Source organism: Bison bison, unplaced genomic scaffold, assembly GCF_000754665.1.
Source record: "Bison bison bison isolate TAMUID 2011002044 unplaced genomic scaffold, Bison_UMD1.0 scf7180017863702, whole genome shotgun sequence".
Taxonomy (NCBI): domain Eukaryota; kingdom Metazoa; phylum Chordata; class Mammalia; order Artiodactyla; family Bovidae; genus Bison; species Bison bison.
In genome coordinates this window covers 950,250-971,640 of record NW_011494274.1, presented here as the reverse complement: position 1 = coordinate 971,640, position 21,391 = coordinate 950,250, and positions in this window count along the sequence as shown.

Here is a 21,391-nt window from a genome sequence, read left to right as displayed (position 1 = left end):
GTGTCCAACTCTGTGCAACCCCATAGATGGCAGCCCACCAGGCTCCCCCGTCCCTGGGATTCTCCAGGCAAGAACAGTGGAGTGGGTTGCCATTTCCTTCTCCAATGCATGAAAGTGAAAAGCGAAAGTGAAGTCGCTCAGTGTGCCATCAAGTGAGCAGTCTATCTCAAAGGACTGCTATGAGGATTCAATGACAAAATGCTTGTATACTCCTTAGAAGTTATAGTAAGGTCAAATAATGTATTACTTTTTTTTTTATTTTATTTTTAAACTTTACATAATTGTATTAGTTTTGCCAAATATCAAAATGAATCCATCACAGGTATACATGTGCTTCCTGAACCCTCCTCCCCCCTCCCTCCCCATAGCATCCCTCTGGGTCGTCCCAGTGCGCTAGCCCCAAGCATCCAGTATCGTGCATTGAACCTGGACTGGCATCTCATTTCATACATGATATTTTACATGTTTCAATGCCATTCTCCCAAATCTTCCCACCCTCTCCCTCTCCCACAGAGTCCATAAGACTGTTCCATACATCAGTGTCTCTTTTACTGTCTCGAACATTAGTGTGATATTAATACCCACTTTCAAGATCACAAAGCACTGACCACATTTAACAGCTTTTAGTCCTTCATCTATGTCCCATATCATCTGGGTCTGGTTCTCTAAGGTTCTGGTCTACAAGCCAATACTATCCTTTGTGCCAAAACCAGTACTGCTCACTTCCTCCAACAGGGAACCTATGCAAACTGTGACCACAGCCTTCCTCCAAAGAGGTAACTGAGTGCATTGTGAAGACACGACTGTCGAAGGCATTCATGAGCCAGGGGACCTTTCTGTATACCACAGATACCACTTCGCTGTGACCTCTTATGCAAGTAACACACAGGTTTTGACTTACTACAGCAGGTGTCCAACAATCATTTTGATCTCACCACTATTTTATAATTCCTTCTAACTGAAAAAAAAAAGACAGGAAACATCAGTATAATCTGTCATCTTGCTAGGTAAAACAAGAACAATCCCTATGAGGATTATTGTTTATCTCTGAAAAATATACTACAGGCATAAATCCAAATCTGATTCAAAGATACTCTTTATGGATTCACAGTCTTTCAATTTACAATGGATATATTAATAGATGTGTTTCTTTGAAGAGTCATTTATATTAGAATCTGCAATGCTGACAGTATAGAAAAAAAACTTATGGAATGCAGAAATTTTCATAGAGCTAAAATGCAACTAAAATACTACTATCGACTCTATTAACATATGTCTTTCAGTTAATCTCAGCTGACAATTATGAACCATGTGCTCCTCACAGGACAGCAAATAGTTTTGCTAAAATGACTTTTGTTCTGTGTGTGATGATTACCACACTCTAAGGAAACAGGTCCAGGATTTAGACATCTTTATTGGAAGTGAAATGACATGTCCCCCAAACTTTCTCCCCTTCATTTTTGGAGTAAACCAAAATTGAAAAGTTTTCTTATAAAGCAATTAAAATCAGTAGGATGTGAACTATAGGCTTAAAACAGCATTGAACACACAATGTTTACACTGTAGTCTTCTTTATTTATATTTATGATACTAATCTGTCTCTTAGGACCAAGCATAGTAGTTTTGGTTGAACAATAATATACTCTTTTGTCAAGTAAATGAGCCTAGCCTTTCAAATGTTTCACAGTAATTCCAACAGCTGTGAAGCAGTAATACTATTATTATTTTTAACAATCTTCCAAACTGCTTACATGTCTGCCCATAAATAATGATACAAACTATCAGGCAGAGAAAGGAAACAATACTTACAAAGATCAATTTTAATACGATAGAATATTTTTTAAAATTACTTCAAGCAAATAAACTTCAAAGTCTCTTTTCTCTCATTCTCCCTACCCTTTATTTCTTGTTCTAATTTTCTAGGCCTTAGTCATAATGTCTGTACCAAATTAGAACTCGGTAAATACATTTTGTGATGAGTTTGTGAATGACAGTTTTTCTTATAAATCTGCTGGGTCTTATATGGTGTTTGCTATGCAATCTAGATTTGTGATTTGTGCCAGTCACTATCCAACGACTCCTACAGTGCATAGTATGATGCGTAAGCTCTGTGAGAGAACAGGATTTTCTGTTTTTTTGATTGTTGTATCCCCATGCCTAGACCAATTTCTGGTATATATTAGGTGCTAAATAAATATATGTTGAATAAATGTTGAATGATCATATAATTTAAATTTTTTTCATACTAAAAGTAATAAAATTCATTATTGTTAAGTCGTATTATTCAAGAATAAACTGTTACAACTTAATTACATATTAACTTAGATGTAAAGAATGTAGAAACACGGGGCAGTGCTCTGTGTGTTTTATATACATATACATGCCATGTGTCAGACACTGTAATGGACGCAGAGGGATTCCCCTCACACATCTGTCTAGTGTACCTCAACCTAGCCTCTGTCACGATGTACTGTAGTGAGTTTTATCATTCCGTGTTCATATCATGCTCTTTCATCTTCTATGCCTTATCACATGACATGCCATCTGTCCTTCAGATCCATCATGCCATCACCCAGCCATATGGGACAAAGTCCTGCCCAAATGTTCCTCCTCTCTGAACTATCCTTTCCTCAATACTTACTCATCACCAGTCCCACGGGGCTTCCTCTCCAAATATCCTGAGCCACTGTCACACGGTGCTACCATGTCTAGGTCTGTTTCTGCCCTCTCCGTTCCCTAAGAAGCTATTTCTTAATCATTTTTTAATCTCAAGTGCCTAACACAGTTCTTAGTACAGATCAAGTTCTAAATTGCTGAAGACTAAAAGAATGACAACATAGCCACCTATTTTCTCATAATCTGAGAGAGGATAGAAAGCACCATATTGTACATATGTATTAATTTTGTTCACAATGAAGAAAATGAACTATGATTTATTCATCAACCCAAAACAACAATCCAGAAATTTCAAGATCAGAAAGCCATAAGCAATGGTTGGATGTGCAATCTAAACGATGCCAATTCGAGTCAGGATTTTAGTAAACTTGGTATGTATATATCCCTGACGTGATTAAATGATGTGTTTAGATAATAAATTCACTAAGTAGGAACAATGGCAACATTTTCCATTATAGCATTTATATATATGTATAATATACAATAATAATATATAACATATGTGTGCATATATATATATGTATATATATATGTGTGTGTATATATATATATTTTTTTTTTTCAGGAGTCATTTACTACCCATCTGATGCTTACCTTTCAGTAATATTACCTTGAAATTATCTTCTATAAGAAATATTAGTTGACTGTAATTTCTAAATACACAAATTTTTTTTTTGTTTTTTTGTTTTGTTTTGTTTTTTTATTCCTCTAAGATAAAAAGAAAGATACTTAAACCACAAATTCTGTCAGTCCCACTTAAGGTGATTGGGAAAATGAAATAAGATTTTCATCTTTCCTATCTGTCCAGCCTTTCCACCGACAGCCATGACATTGAATGAAATTTAGATTCATCTAGAATACTGAAGATTGCAATTCCAAATATGACATCTCTTGGGAAATTATCAAAGGATTATTGAAAGGGAAAAGCTGAAGCTACAAACGCACACCTCATTTGGACAGTTGACAGAGTTATTCTTTTTCTTTATGTTTCTCAGTTATGCCAGTGAACTCCCATGGAAACGTGGACTCTTCCATTGTTTCAATTTAGAGACATTATTTTCAAAATTAAATGTTGTAAGTAGTAGGAATAGGAACAATTCCATGCAAATAGTAATATTTTCAAAATGGCTGCTTTTGCTAAACATATATAATGAAGAAAAACAGAATTCACTTTATTTAAAGTCAAGGGCTAGATGAGAGTGAAACAGCTCTCAGGCAGCACCAGTTACTAACATGCTTCAGGGAGCTCTGTAAGGTGTTACAAAGCTTTGTTAGATCTACAAAGCTGGGCCACCGGAGAAATGAACCCTCCTCCTCAATGCAGAAAGTGAAGAGTCCCTGCTCTCAGTCACCTAGTAATTTACAGATAATGTCTACCATGGCTCAGGACAATTCCAGCAAATACTGATTTCTCTAAATTACAAAGGAGTTACCTGTCATAACTAAATAATTTTGACTCTAAATTCCACATTCAATACATTCACCTTGCCTGGGTATAAGTAAAACCACTTAGGTCAATACCTAAATTTCTATACATTCCTAAATTTGAAGAGACCCCACAGAGAAGGCAAGTGGATAGAATGCACATAGTAATGTTTGGGGATCTATTTTCCATTATTAAAAGGCATGGCCAATGTTTCCTTGACTAATAAGTACTCTGGCTCTCAATCTCCCATGCTTCATATAGAAAACTTCAAAAAGTACTTGAGCATAAGTAATTATATGCCGCTGCTGCTGCTGCTCCTTAGTTACTGAATTGTGTCTGACTTTGCAATCCTAGGCTCCTCTGTCCTTGGGATTTCCCAGGCAAGGACATACAGGAGTGGTTTACCATTTCCTCCTCCAGGGGATTTTCCCCACCTAGAGATTGAACCTGCATCTCCTGTGTTTCTTACATTGGCAGGAAGATTCTTTCTACTTGGCAAGCCCAAATAATTATATAGCCCCCCAAATATCCTAGTTATTTATATAATGATACAATCTTTGATAACTACAAAAATAGTAATCATAGCCATAAAAAATAAAATGATCATCATAAACTGGTACTGAGTGGTCACTACAGGCCAGGCACTTTGCAAGAATCTATGCTCAAATTATATTAGATAATAAAATATTCCTATAAGTTAGCTACTGATTAATATTTCCATTATCAAGATGAGGAAACAAAGGCTCAGAGAGAAAAAACAACATATTCAAATCCTCATACCTATAAGTGGTGGAGCCAAGTTACAATCCAAAGTCTGTTGAGCTCCAAATTCTCTGTTCCTTACCACTGCTGTGTCTTAAGCTAGGCATAACACGATAATCAGGTAATAATTAGATCTAAGGTCTTCCCTTGTGGCTCAGCTGGTAAAGAATCCACCTGCAATGGAGGAGGGCTGGGTTCAATCCCTGGGTTGGGAACATCCCCTGGAGAAGAGAAAGGCTACCCACTCCAGTATTCTGGCCTGGAGAATTCCATGGACTGTATAGTCCATTGGGTCACAAAGAGTCAGACATGACTGGGCAACTTTTATTTTCTTTTTCATAAGATCTAAAACCAAGGCCACCTTACCCACCTTCTTGCCTATTCTAGGCGAGTGCCTAGGACCAAAAGATTGCTAGGAATTTATACAAATTTTGTAGTCTTAAACTAATTAAAGACTCTAAAATAGGAAAAGACAAATACAAAGTCAAGACTAGTTTATACTTATCTGTAAAACCCAGTAATATTTTCACTAATCAGAATCACATAACTTAACTTCATATAGTAGTATAAATACCATAATCAGTATTAGAGTGATGAATTTTACTATGTTTTATATGACAGGGAGAGAGAATTTCAATTTGTAATGGAGAATATAATTCATGTATTTAAAAAACATGTTTATTTTTATATTATGAATATATAATCTGTTCTATAGGAAGGACTATTTTGACAAAATCTAAGACTGTGTAGACATAATTTGCAATATTTTATAAACAAAACCAAAATCTCTTAGGAATTACCTATATTTTAACATCTACATCTGTTCCTTATAGAAATAACTCATGTATTTTACATTAACAATAATTTATGTCATCATGACAATCATTTTATCCAGAACTAAGATAATTTAAAAGATTTGGTTTCCACATAAATCAGAAACCAATATCAAGATAAACATATCTGACACTCTATACTAATTTATCATTATTATTCCTGGCACTAATAATAATACCTAATATTTGTATAGCATTTAACCATTTATAAAACACTTTCCATATGAACTCCTTTCAACTACCCTATAATTTATTTCATCAATTTTCATATGAAATTTCACTAAAAAACAGCTAGTTAAAATAATCTGCTATTTTTTTCACACATTATATAAACAATTTAAAATGTAATATTTAAAAAATATTGATTATATTCAAAACTAGAAAATATCATTTCTACTTTACCTTTGAGAGTCTTTAGAATAGAGTGTAGTTAGAGAACCCAGCAGCAGGCACAGATTTAAAAGGTCACCTGTGCACTTTGTATCATTAGGTAGTTATAAAAGTCTCTTGAATTTTAAAAAGAACATTAATATATAAATGAGAAGTGCCAGAAAGCAGTGGAAATTACACTTGGTTTCAAAGAATAGTCAATGCCCTTAGGAAAGGTTTTTTCCCTTTCCTAAGGAAACATTTGAGTATGCTCAACTATTTATTTAATAAACAACATTTTTGCAAGTTTCATCCAACTTGGACCAACCTGATTTTTGGACAAGACTGACTTTTCAAATTACTTTGCTCAACAGAATTCATGAAGAACAAATTCTATATTTTAATTAAAAAAATTTTTTTGGAGTCAGAAAAAATCTTCTGCCTTGGAAACTCATTCATAGGCTCTCTGGTTTCTACTGATTCCTGGGTATTTAATTATTTGAGCAAACTGATACAAAATCAGATAAAGAACTTCATCATTGAACAGTGTCCTTAAAAAACAAAAAGCCTAGATTAGCAAATACGTGTAATAATAAAATTCTTTAAAATCTGTAGAGCCAAAATTATACTTCATTATAACATAGTTGTGTGTGTGTGTGTGAGTCATTCAGTCTTGTCCGACTCTTGTGAGTCCAGGGACTGTAGCCCTCCAGGCTCCTCTGTCCATGGGATTCTCTAGGTAAGAATAGTGCAGTGGTTAGCTGTTTCCTTCTCTAGGGTATCTTCTCAATCCAAGGATCGAACCCTGATCTCCCACATTGCAGGCAGAGTCTTTACTTTCTGAGCCACCAGAGAATCCCAATTTAAAGGTATGCAGGTAGTTTAATTCTCCTCATACATTAAAGGTGTTTTTTAATGATGCACAGAGAATTATGATATTTTATTCTAACTTGATACAATGTACTTTACTGACAAGAGCACATCCTATTAAGCTGTGGTTAGTCACTCAGTCATGTCCAACTCTTTGTGAGCCCACAGACTGTGGCCTGCCAGGCTCTCTTGTCCACGGAATTCTCCAGGCAAGAATACTGGGATGAGTTGCCATGCCCTCCAGGGGATCTTTCCAAGCCAGGGATCGAACCCAGGTCACCTGCATTACAGGTAGATTCTTTACCATCTGAGCCACCAGGGAAGTCCTCCTATTATACTAATTTTCCTTATACAAAAATTTTCATGGCTTTCTCTTAAGTTGTATAACTTTCTGCTGCTGCTGCTGCTAAGTCACTTCAGTCGTGTCTGACTCTGTGTGACATCATACATGGAGCCCGCCAGGCTTCCCCGTCCCTGGGATTCTCCAGGCAAGAACATTGGAGTGGGTTGCCATTTCCCTCTTCAGTGCATGAAAGTGAAAAGTGAAAGTGAAGTCCCACAGTTGTATCCGACTCTTCACGACCCATGGACTGTAGCCTACCAGGGTCCTCCGTCCATGGGATTTTCCAGGCAAGAGTACTGGAGTGGGTTGCCATTGCCTTCTCCGTGTATAACTTTCTAGAGTAACATAATTTAATATTGGAAATAAGAGCATTTTAATATTAATATCAGAAAAATGAAGAAACTGAGGCAAGGAACAGTTAAGTGGGTTACATAAATCTCAAAGGGAGCATATTCAGTGATCTCTCTATACCTGGCCAGCCCAACAGAACAACCACAAGGGCCATACACTCTTACCCACTTGAAATACGCTGACTGGCATTGAGATGCGCTGTAAACGTAAAACTGTAGTACAATAAAAAAATATTTGTATTTTGTTCCCGGTTCCGGAACAGATCTCCTAAAACATTTAGAATTTCCATAAGGGATATGAGTACCTTATGTTATTCACAAGGAGCTCCTTCTGGGCGCAGGTAAATTTATGCTAATGAGGTGACTGGTTACTGGGCACAGGCTCCAGACAGCCCCAGGATGGCATACAATATGTCAGCAAATTGGGAAAACTCAGTGGCAGCCACAAGCCTGGAAAAAGATCAGTTTTCACTCCAATCCCAAAGAACAGCAATGCCAAAGAATGTTCAAACTACCATACAACTGTGTTCATTTCACATGCTCGCAAGATAATGCTCAAAATCCTTCAAACCACGCTTCTACAAGACGTGAAATGAGAACTTCCAGATGTACAAGCTGGATTTAGAAAAGAAAGAGGAACCAGAGATCAAATTGCCATCTGTTAGATCACAGAAAAAGCAAGAGAATTCCAGGAAAATATCTACTCCTGTTTCTTTGACCACTTTAAAGCCTTTGACTGTGTGGATTATAACAAACTGTAGAAAATCCTTAAAGAGATGGGAGTAGCACACCCTTACCTGCCTCCTGAGAAATCTGTATGCAGGTCAAACAGCAACAGTTAGAACAGATGTGGAACAATGGACTGGTTCAAAAATGGTAAAGGAGTGCATCAAGGCTGTATATTGTCACCTTATTCATTTAATCTATCCAGAGTACATCATGTGAAATGCCAGGTTGGATGAAGCACATACTGGAATCAAGATTGCCAGGAGAAATATTAATAACCTCAGATATACCTATGACACCACTCTAATGGCAGAAAGTTTAGAGGAACTAAAGAGTCTCTTAATGAGGGTAAAAGAAGAGAGTAAAAAAGTTTGCTTAAAACTCAGCATTCAAAAAACTAAGATCATGGCATCTGGTCCCATCACTTCATGGCAGATAGATGGGGAAACAATGGAAACAGTGACAGACTTTATTTTCTTGGGCTCCAAAATCACTGTAGATGGTTGCAGCCATGAAATTAAAAGACGGCTACTCTTTGGAAGAAAAGCTATGACAAAACTAGAAAGAATATTAAAAAGCAGAGACATCATTTTGCCAACAAAAGTCTACATAGTTAAAGTTATGGTTTTTCCAGTAGTCATGTATTGATTTGAGAGTTGAACCATAAAGAAGGCTGAGCACCAAAGAATTGATGCTTTTGAACTGTAGTGTTGGAGAAGACTCTTGAGAGTCCCTTAGACAGCAAGGAGATCAAACCAGTCAATACTAAAGGAAATCAGTCCTGAATATTCATTGGAAGGACTGATGCTGAAGCTGAAGTTCCAATACTTTGGCCACTTGACATTAAGAACTGACTCACTGGACAAGACCTGGATGCTGGGAAAGACTGATGGCAGGAGGAGAAGGGGGTGACAGAGAATGAGATGGTTGGATGGCATCACTGACTCGAAACATGAGTTTGAGCAAGCTCCAGGAGATGATGAAGGACAGGGAAGCCTGGCATGCCGCAGTCCATGGGGTAGCAAAGACTTGGATATGACTGAGTGACTGAACAATACCACCACCAGAAATACTGAGTGATCAGATAAGCAGAAATTTCTGTACCACCTACTGAGCTCTGGGAAGGGGAAGCGATGGAGAGATTGGAGATTAAGCTCTATAACAGTCTGAAACAATGAGACATGATGAGCTTTCAGTTTTGGTACCTATGAAGGTGCTGGGAGGGTAGTGGACCCAGAGAAGGCATGGAAGTCTCACACCTCTTCCTCCATACACTGCCCTATGCATCTCTCCTATCTGGCTCTTCCTGAGTTCTGTCTTTGATTGATTGATCAATAAATGTAAGAAATTTCCCAAGTTCTGTGAGCCTTTTTAGCAAATTATCAAACCTGAGGAGGGGATCGTGAGAAGCCCCAACTTACAGCTGGTTGGTCAGAAGTAGAGGCAATCTGGACTTGTAATTGGCATCTGAAGTGAGGACTGTCTTGCGAGACTGAGCCCTTAAGCGGTGAGATCCGCACCTTTTCCAGGTGGTTTCAGAATTCAGTGATTTAGGACCTTCAGCTGATGTCTAATGAAAACTGATGTACTGATGGATTTGGGAAACCAGAGCTACACTTGTCGAAAGTATTGAGAGCTGAGGAGGAGCAGAGTTTTTCCTTTCAAATATACACGCCAGATTTTGGCAACTTAGTACGAAAAAGTAAGATAAAAGACCTCAATTATATTTTCATTTGATTTTTTATCAGTTGTTTTTGGAGTATTGTTGATTTACAATTTGTGTTTTTTTTTCGGTATACAACAAAGTGAATGTTATACATATACTTACACCCACTCTTTTTTTAGGTTCTCTTTCCATATAGGCCATTACAGAATACTGAGTGATGTTCCCTAATAGGTTCTTATTAGTTATCTCTTTTATATATAATAGTGTGCACATATATCAATCCCTATCTCAATTTATACCTCCCCACTCCTCTTTACCCCTTGGAAAACATAAGTTTGTTTTCTATATCTTAGACTCTATTTCTGTTTTGCAAATACATTTATTTAATAATATTTTATATGAATTCTATGTTTAAAGGTATTTTAGATATACCATATAAAATGTTAAAATCATTTTCATTTCTTTTGCTGTACCCTTTTAAAATGTGTCTACTAGAAATTTAAAATTACATGTGTAGCTCACATTTTTATTTGACAGTGCTGTTCTGGACCATTACCTTTTACATTATTTTAGAGATACCTCTTTTTGAGATTTCAAGTACATACAGTAATTTAATATACAAAATTCATATTTTTCATTAGTCAACCAAAGGAAAAATTCTCCTTTGTCATTCAAGAGCCTGAATTTACATAGTGTAATACCAGACTAACCAGTATAGGCCTATCTACTTTCAGAAATGTTTACAGCTTTATTAATACTTTGTCCTTCATAACGGAGAAGGCCATGGCATCCCACTCCAGTACTCTTGCCTGGAAAATCCCATGGACGGAGGAGCCTGGTGGGCTGCAGTCCATGGGGTCGCTAAGAGTCAGACACGACTGAGCGACTTCACTTTCACTTTTCACTTTCATGCATTGGAGAAGGAAATGGCAACCCACTCTGGTGTTCTTGCCTGGAGAATCCCAGGGACGGGGAAGCCTGGTGGGCTGCCGTCTATGGGGTCGCACAGAGTCAGACACGACTTAAGCGACTTCGCAGCAGCAGCAGCAGCAGCAGTCCTTCATAAAGAACACTTCACTATGTTTCATACACATTAATCCCATTATTTTAGGATAGTCTTACCTAAACTCCATAGTCATCCAAAATCTGTTCTCCTCTTTGATAAATGCATGCCAGGCAAAGAGTTAAAAGGAAAAATAAAGTATTGAGTTTTCATTGTCACAAGAGAATAATAGAAGATAATTCCAGTTAAGAATAGATTTTTGATTAAACTATGGCAACCGCTAACAACATTTCTGAAAAGAAAAAAACAATTATGCTTATATTATGAGTCAAAGTTAAAACATATTCTTCCTGAAAGGGGAAAATGGATTAATCTGAAGACCTCATGAATACAAAAACAAAACCAAAAAAACACCCAAAGCACAAAGCCTTAACTCACCCTGGACCACAGAGTATCTAAACGTGTCCTCAATGTGCGAATGATTTGAAAGCAACAATCATGTCATAGAAGCAGGCAATAAACATTCTCTTTAAATACTGGTGAAAATTTCCAGTACAGTTGAGGCATCTTCAACAAATGAACTTTTGAGGGCCGTGTACTAAGGATTGGCAAATAGTTCTTGTTATAAAGAACTGGGTTTGGGATGACTTTATAGAAATCAGAATGATTCCCTTTACTCCTTCCCATTCAGAACTCATCTCCAGATACAGATAGTCCTAAGTAATATTGATGCCTTAGAACAGGATTACCCAACCATTCATGGAATAGTGTTTCCTTTTCAGTTTTCTAGTATCTTATAGACTACTGACACATTAAGACAACAGAGCAGATGTTGAGAAATGTTTGCAATGATTAGTTCTCAGAAACAGAATCATTCTGGATTTCCTGTTTCATCAGTCACAACTAGTCATCACAATTTCTATTCCAGGAGCTCTTTTCAAAAGTCAAATGATCTTACTGTTGACATCACGGTGAAGTTGCATTTTTATTTGTGTGATGCATATCTGAAGACAAGGAAGACAGCATAATCATGTTTTGTTTTGCTTTTAAGAAATAAGTCAGAAACCAGGAGTCCGTTCTATAAAATGACTTTGGGCCAACCTCTTCCCTGAATCTGAATATAAACACCCCAAAGGTAGAACCAGATGCAGTGTACATTCTACCACGTTTCCTAAATGGAGATCGATGAACTTTCAGGAGAGGATGAGTCTATTTCATTGGGTTCCTTCCACGTAAAGACCTAATAAAGTATATTTATATTTTTAATATAATAATGTATACTACTATAATAATAAAATTTATTTCTGTTACTATTCTTACTAATAAAATAGTAACATTTATTGGCCCCTTTAGGAGGAACACTTAGTACATCTTGCGTGATCTATGAATAGGGAGATAGTGGAGACTGGATGAATATGTTCATGGCTTATTTTTTCATCCAGCTGAACACAGTATTTTTGGATGCCATGAGGGTTTTGATGGTTACACTGATTTTAATTATTTATATTAGTCATATATTTAAAATTTTAATTTAGTTTGTAAAATTTGCCCCACAAGTGACTCTTACTTAGAGGCAGGAAACATAACAAAAACCATTATGCAATTTTTATAAGTTAATAAGGGGCTTCTCTGGGGCTCAGTAGTAAAGAATCTGTACGTCAATGCAGGAGACATGGGTTGGATCCCTGTGTCAGGAATACAGATCCCCTAGAGAAGGAAATTTTGCAACCCATTCCAGTATTCTTGCCTGGGAAATCCCATGGACAAAGGAGTTCAGAAAGTTACAGTCCACGGAGTAACAAAAGAGTCAGACATGACTGAGTGACTAAACAAGTTAATAAGAAGCATAATACAGTAATTCTCCAAATTCCCAAGACAACAGCATCATCAAACACCAACATTTCTCTCACATATCACATATCAACATTTAAAAGTATACATTTAATAGGAATTATATCTGTTCTTCTTTCTGTATATCATGACAAAGTCTATACACATTTTAAACCTATTCATCTTCAGAGAGGTTTTGTAGATAGCATCATGAAGCCTTCTCCCTTATCTCATCATTAATAAGCAAAAGAGGGCACATAAAATGTAAACAGGATGTTATTTCAGTGAAAAAATGAAGGAATAATTGAAAGTACTTTTGATCTATTTTTGATGTTACAAAATTTATTAAAATTCTATAATTAAATATATATCTAGCTCCTAAACCAAACTCTATATCCCATTTTTGATATTTTCCTTTTCATGCCCTCTCTTATGTGTCATTTATGGCAAATTAAACAATGCTGGGAATAGAAAAATTTAACATTTTTGTATGCCATGAGTATTGTTATATATTAAAATATATATTGAAATAAATTTAAATTCATTATGTATAAAATGTATTATGTTTAATGCATTGTGTTTTAATGTACTATGTATTTAATGTATTATGCATTAATGTACTATGTATTAAAATAAATTTTATAGTATAATATTTAAAATTCTGCCAATCCAAATTTTTTTAATTTTTTAAGTGTTTTTAAATGACTGATAAGGTACTCACTGGTACCACCCCGTGGTTACCTAATAACGAACTACATCAATACACAACTCTTCCCTGGAGATTATGATTTAGTGGTATGGAACTTAGGAATTTACATTTTTAACAAGAACACTATGAGAGCTAGTTTGATTTGGGAGGAATATAGTCTCTGAATATAGCTCAAGGTGATGCTAATAATCCTCAGTGCTTTCACTATAGCAAGAGAACTGTAATCACTAAAACATTAGTGATTAGATAAGTTGAGTCCATGAAAACTGTTCCAAACTCCCAATAGGAAAGTAGCATCTGAATAAAATACAGGGATTTATTTTGTTTATCTTTGAATTCTAGACCTAATACAATGCTTGAACATAATAGATGAATTATCACTGTTAGAAGAATGAATGAAAAAAATCCCTAGGTTTTATCTAAATTATCCACAATAAAGGCAAGGTATGAAGGTCCATGGTAAAAAAGGCTAGCTAGATATTGAGATGCGTCATTCTTCAACCATTTATTCATGTATTCATTCACCAATTCATCAAATCGTGATAACACTACCTGGGCACTAGTGGTGTAGCAAGGATCAAGTCAACCACTGTCTCTGTATTCTCATCAAGGTGACAGACACCAAATTATTCCTTATTCTATTAACTACTTAACAAATTTGACAAGCTGTAGGAAGTAGAAATATAGGATACTAAAAGGACATAGGACCTACCTAATAAAAAGGATTTTAATAAATAGGAAAGGACCTACGAAAACAGAAAGACCTAAAAAAAAGCAGAAGAGACTAAGAAGAGGTGGCAAGAAGACACAAAAGAACTGTACAAAAAAGTTCTTAATGACCCAGATAAGCACGATGGCATGGTCGCTCACCTAGAGCCAAAGAATGTTCAAACTACCACATGACTGTTGTGCTCATTTCACATGCTAACAAGGTCATGTTCAAAAATCTTCAAGATAGGCTTATACAATACAAAACTGAGAACTTCCAGAAGTACAAATTGGATTTAGAAAAGGCAGAAGAACCAGAGATCAAATTGTTAAAATCCATTGCATCACAGAGAAAGTAAGGGAATACCATTAAGAGAAAAAAAAAAAAGAAAAAAAAAAAAAAAGGTATTTCAGTTTCATTGACTACATGAAAGGCCTGTCAATCACCAACTTCCAGAGTTTACTCAAACTCATGTCCACTAAGTCAGTGATACCATCAAACCATCTCATCCTCTGTCATCCCCTTCTCATCCTGCCTTCAATCTTTCCCAGCATTAGGGTCTTTTCAAATGAGTCAGTTCTTCACATCAGGTGGCAAAATAATTGGAGTTTCAACTTCAGCATCAGTCCTTCCAATGAATATTCAGGACAGATTTTCTTTAGGATGGACTGGTTGAATCTCCTTGCTGTCCAAGGGACTCTCAAGAGTCTTCTCCAACACCACAGTTTAAAGCATCAATTCTTCTGCACTCAGCTTTCTTTATAGTCCCACTCTCACATCCATACATGACTACTGGTAAAAAAAAAAAAAAAATAGCTCTGACTATATGCACCTTTGTTGGCAAACTAATGTCTCTGATTTTTAATAAATAAGCTGTCTAGGTTGGTCATAACTTTTCTTCCAAGGAGTAAGCGTCTTTTAATTTAATGGCTGCAGTCACCATCTACAGTGATTTTGGAGCCCCCCAAAATAAAGCCTGCCACTGTTTCCACTGTTTCCCCATCTATTTCCCATGAAGTGATGAGACCAGGTGCCATGATCTTAATTTTCTGAATGTTGAATTTTAAGCTGACTTTTCCACTCTCCTCTTTCACTTTCATCAAGAGGTTCTTTAGTACTTTGCTATCTGTCATAAGGGTGGTGTCATCTGCATATCTGAGGCTACTGATATTTCTCCTGGCAATCTTGATTCCAGCTTGTGCTTCATCCAGCATGGTGTTTCTCATGATGTACTCTGCATATAAGTTAAATAAGCAGGGTGACAATATACAGCCTTGACATAATTCTTTCCCTATCTGGAACCAGTCTGTTGTACCATGTCCAGTTCTAACTGTTGCTTCTTGACCTGCATACAGATTTCTCAGGAGGCAGGTGTTCTGATATTCCCATCTCTTTCAGAATTTCCCACAGTTTGTGATTCACACAGTAAAAGGCTTTGGCATAGTAAAAAAAATCAGAAGTAGATGATTTTCTGGAACTCTCTTGCTTTTTCAATGATCCAACAGATGTGGGAAATTTGATCTCTGGTTCCTCAGCCTTTTCTAATTCCAGCTTGAAGATCTGGAAGTTTGTGGTTCATGTATTGTTGAAGCCTGGCTTGGAGAATTTTGAGCATTATTTTGCTAACCTGTGAGATGAGTGAAATTGTGCGGTAGTTTGACCATTCTTTGGCATTGCCTTTCTTTGGGATTGGAATGAAAACTGACCTTTTCCAGTCCTGTGGCCAACTGCTGAGTTTTCCAGAGTTGCTGGCATATTGAGTGCAGCAGTTTCACAGCATCATCTTTTAGGATTTGAAATAGCTCAACTAGAATTCATTCGTAGTGATGCTTCCTAAGGCCCACTTGACTTCACATTCCAGGATGTCTGCCTTTAGGTAAGTGATCACACCACCATGGTTATCTGGGTCATGAGATCTTTTTTGTATAGTTCTTCCGTGTATTCTTGCCACCTCTTCTCAATATCTTCTGCTTCTGTTAGGTCCATACCATTTCTGTCCCTTATTGTGCCCATCTTTGCTTGAAATGTTCCCTTGGTATCTCTAATTTTCTTGAAGAGATCTCTATTCTTTCCCATTCTATTGATTCCTCTATTACTTTGTATTGATCACTGAGGAAGGCGTTCTTATTTCTCCTGCTATTCTGTGGAACTCTGCATTCAGATACTTATATCTTTCCTTTTCTCCTTTGTCTTTCGCTACTCTTCTTTTCATAGCTCTTTGTAAGGCCACAGCAGACAACCATTTTGCCTTTTTGAATTTCTTTTTCTTGGGGATGGTCTTAATCACTGCCTCCTGAACAATGTCACCAACCTCGGTTCATAGTTCATCAGGCACTCTGTCTATCAGATCTAATCCCTTGAATCTGTTTCTCACTTCCACTGAATAGTAAAAAAGGATTTGATTTAGGTCATACCCGAATGGCCTAGTGGCTTTCCCTACTTTCTCCAATTTCAGTCTGAATTTGCAATAAGGAGTTCATGACTGAGCCACAGTCAGCTCCTGGTCTTGTTTTTGCTGACTGTATAGAGCTTCTCCATCTTTGGCTGCAAAGAATATGATCAATCTGATTTCGGTGTTGACCATCTGGTGATGTCCATGTGTAGAGTATTCTCTGGTGTTGTTGGAAGACGGTGTTTGCTATGACCAGTGCATTCGCTTGACAAAACTCTATTAGCATTTGCCCTGCTTCATTCTGTACTCCAAAGCCAAATTTTCCTGTTATTCCAGGTTTTTCTTGACTCCCTACTTTTGCATTCCAGTCCCCTATAATGAAAAGGACATCTTTTTAGGGTGTTAGCTCTAGAAGGTCTTATAAGTCTTCATAGAACCACCCAACTTCAGCTTCTTCAGCATTATTGGTTGGGGCATAGACTTGGTTTACAGTGATATTGAATGGTTTGCCTTGGAAACGAACAGAGATCATTCTGTCATTTTTGAGATCGCTGTATTTCAACTCTTTGTTGACTATGATGGCTACTCCATTTCTTTTAAGGGATTCTTGCCCAGAGTAGTAGATATAATGTCATCTGATTTAAATTCACCCATTCCAGTCCATTTTAGTTCACTGATTCCTAAAATATTGATGTTGACTCTTGCCATATCCTGTTTGACCACTTCCAATTTGCCTTGATTCATGGACCAAACATTCCACGTTCCTACACAACATTGCTCTTTACAGCATCGGACTTTTCTTTCATCACCAGTCACATCCACAACTGGGTGCTGCTTTTGCTTTGGGTCCATCTCTTCATTCTTTCTGGAGTTAGTTCCCCACTGATCTACAGTAGCATATTGGGCACCTACCGACCTGGAGAGTTCATCTTTCCATGTCCTATTTTTTGGCATTTTCATTCTGTTTATGGGGTTCTCAAGGCAAGAATACTGAAGTGGTCTGCCCTTCCCTTCTCCAGTGAAGCACGTTTTGTAAGAAATGTTCACCATATAGTGTTACCTTGTCTATTTAACATCAATGCAAAGTACATCATGCAAAATGCCAGGCTGGATGAATCACAGGCTGGGATCAAGATTGCTGGGAGAAATATCAACAACCTCAGATATGCAGATGATACCACCCTAATGGCAGAAAGTGAAGAGGCTAAAGGGCCTCTTCATGAGGGTGAAAGAAGAGAGTGAAAAAGCCAGCTTAAAATTCAACATTCAAAAAACTAATACCATGGATTCTGGTCCTATCACTTCATGGCAATTAGATGGGGAAATAGTGGAAACAGTGACAGTTTCCATTTTCTTGGGCTCCAAAATCACTGCAACTGGAAACAGTAGCCATAAAATTAAAAGACACTTGCTTGTTGGAAGAAAATCCATGACAAATTTAGACACAGTATTAAAAAGCAAATTAGAAAAAAAAAAAAAAAGCAGAGATATCACTTTACCAACAAACATCCATATAGTCAAAGCTATGATTTTTCCAGTAGTTATATACAGATGTGAGTTGAACCATAAAGAAGCCTGAGTGCCAAATAATTGATGCTTTTGAATTGCAGTGCTGGAAAAGACTCTTGGGAGAGTCCTTTGGACATCAAGGAGATCAATCCTAAAGGAATCAGGCCCGAATATTCACTGAAAGGACTGATGTTGAAGTTGAAGCTCCAAAACTTCAGCCACCTGATGCAAAGAGCAAACTCACTGGAAAAGACCCTGATGCTGGGGAAGACTGGAGGCAAAAGAAGAAATGAGTGGCTGAGGATGAGATGGTTAGATAGCATCACTGACTCAATGGACATGAATTTGTGCTAACTCAAGGAGATAGTGAAGGACAGGGAAACTTGGCATGCTCTGTCCATGGGGCCACAAAGATACATGACTTAGCAGCGGAACAACAACAACAAAATGGCAGGTAAGAGGGCAAGGGTCTAGTCTCAAGAAGGTGGAAGCACTTAGTGGAATCCAAGCTGACCTCTGATGGATGAAGAATATATACAAATACAAGTGATGCTGTGGAGGGAGGTTGAGGATTGGACAATATCTTGGCAGAAGCAATACCATGTGAAGTTCCTTATATCCCCCAAATTAGAGAATAGATCTTAAAGGCCACTGTGGACAAAGTATGGAGAGACAAAGTGCCACTAATTAAGCCAGCAAGATATCCAAGGCTAAATCATGCAGGGATTTAAAATCCATGATATTCCTGAAAATAAACTTTGATAATATTTGGCAGGATAATATTATTATTGTGCTCATATATGCATTAAAAACAATGTATGAGTGTGCCATGTTGAAGTGAAGAGCAGTTAGAGACTAGTTAAGAAATAATTGCTGTAGCCCAGGCAAAAGACACTGATGAATGGTACTAAAATGGTGGGGGTGGGAAGGGGACAGAAAAGTGAAAATGGCAAGGCTCAGGTTCATAAACAGGGTTATTTCCCCTGAGCTTTCAGCATTCTTATTGGAAGATGGTAGTCATATTATTTATTCACTGTAATACTCGCTTTATGGCTAAAGGATGTCATAACTTTGGCAAGGTCATTTAATTTCTTGAGGATAAGAAAAACATATTTCATGTGAAGAGAGCGTTGACACTTGGAAAGGAGTAATAGAGGCTTTCTGTCACTTTTCATGCAATTAATCAAAAGCACCAGTAGATCTGACAGCAACAAAGTTGCAAAGAAACTAAAACCTGTATTTCTAAAAATATATGAGGACTGGTTGGGACATAAGTGAAGAATCAGTAAAGAGTCAGTGTAGGATAAATCTATGAAAAAGGATTCATAACTGAAACATAGGCACGCAAATTCAATTTCTACATTCAGAGAACCACCTAACAAAACTGTCAGGAGGTTAGCTGGAACACATTGTGTGAGAATGTGATAAAAGTATACTTTGAGACAAATGGTATGGATGGACATACATATAAATAAATTGAGCCAATTCTTGCTTTAAAAGTGTTCTTCGATTAAACCAGTTTCCTAAGCACTTTATAAAAGTATTTAAATTATAAGTGATTTCTCAGATATTAATCTATCAAACAGTGAAGTGTGCTTATATTTGTTAATAACATCTGCAGCTTTAAAAGAAACAAAATCTGTTTCCATAATTCTAGTTCTCTACAATAACAGAATGATGGGAACTGGCATATATAGGAGATGCTAGTACTGAATTTATGTTTTTATTTGTCAAAGAGCTTTAATTCCTTCACTGTTTCCATAATTCTAGTTCTCTACAATAACAGAATGATGGGAACTGGCATATATAGGAGATGCTAGTACTGAATTTATGTTTTTATTTGTCAAAGAGCTTTAATTCCTTCACTGTTTCCATAATTCTAGTTCTCTACAATAACAGAATGATGGGAACTGGCATATATAGGAGATGCTAGTACTGAATTTATGTTTTTATTTGTCAAAGAGCTTTAATTCCTTCACTGTTTCCATAATTCTAGTTCTCTACAATAACAGAATGATGGGAACTGGCATATATAGGAGATGCTAGTACTGAATTTATGTTTTTATTTGTCAAAGAGCTTTAATTCCTTCACAAAAGAACATACTCATAATGAATGAAGTCTGAGTTTCATTAGAAGTTCCTCAAATCCAAGCATTCAATTTTCTCCCCGTTTATATCAACCTAACCTAGTTGTACACACATAGATAATCTTTTTTTAAGATTTTTTTTTTCATTAGGATCTATCACAGGATATTGAATATAGTTCTCTGAGATATATAGTAGGACCTTAATTATTCATCTTATATATAATAGTTTACATTTGCTAAGCCCAAACTCCCCATCACTTTTTAAATATAGTTCTCTGAGATATATAGTAGGACCTTAATTATTCATCTTATATATAATAGTTTACATTTGCTAAGCCCAAACTCCCCATCACTTTTTAAATATAGTTCTCTGAGATATATAGTAGGACCTTAATTATTCATCTTATATATAATAGTTTACATTTGCTAAGCCCAAACTCCCCATCACTTTTTAAATATAGTTCTCTGAGATATATAGTAGGACCTTAATTATTCATCTTATATATAATAGTTTACATTTGCTAAGCCCAAACTCCCCATCACTTTTTAAATATAGTTCTCTGAGATATATAGTAGGACCTTAATTATTCATCTTATATATAATAGTTTACATTTGCTAAGCCCAAACTCCCCATCACTTTTTAAATAGAAAACTACCTTGCTATAATATCAGTTTATCATAACAGCTACTGTCGTTTATCCAGAGCACTCACTGCCCCCCAAAAAATTATTCTAAAGATGAACTTAAATAAAAATTGAAATTACTCTTTTTAAAGAATCATAGAAGAGTAAAATATTCAAAGTTAGCTTCTATCTTCTCACCAGTCTCTGGACTTAAAAGTTATACAGAACTTTCACAGCAGTTGGGAAATGACACAAAAATGCACTTGTGATTCTACAATCACATCTTCAGTTCAGTTCAGTCGCTCAGTTGTGTCTGACTCTTTTCGACCCCATGAATTGCAGCACGCCAGGCCTCCCTGTCCATCACCAACTCCCAGGGTTCACTCAAACTCATGTCCATCGAGTCAGTGATGCCATCCAGTCATCTCATCCTCTGTCGTCCCCTTCTCCTCCTGCCCCCAATCCCTCCCAGCATCAGAGTCTTTTCCAATGAGTCAACTCTTCGCA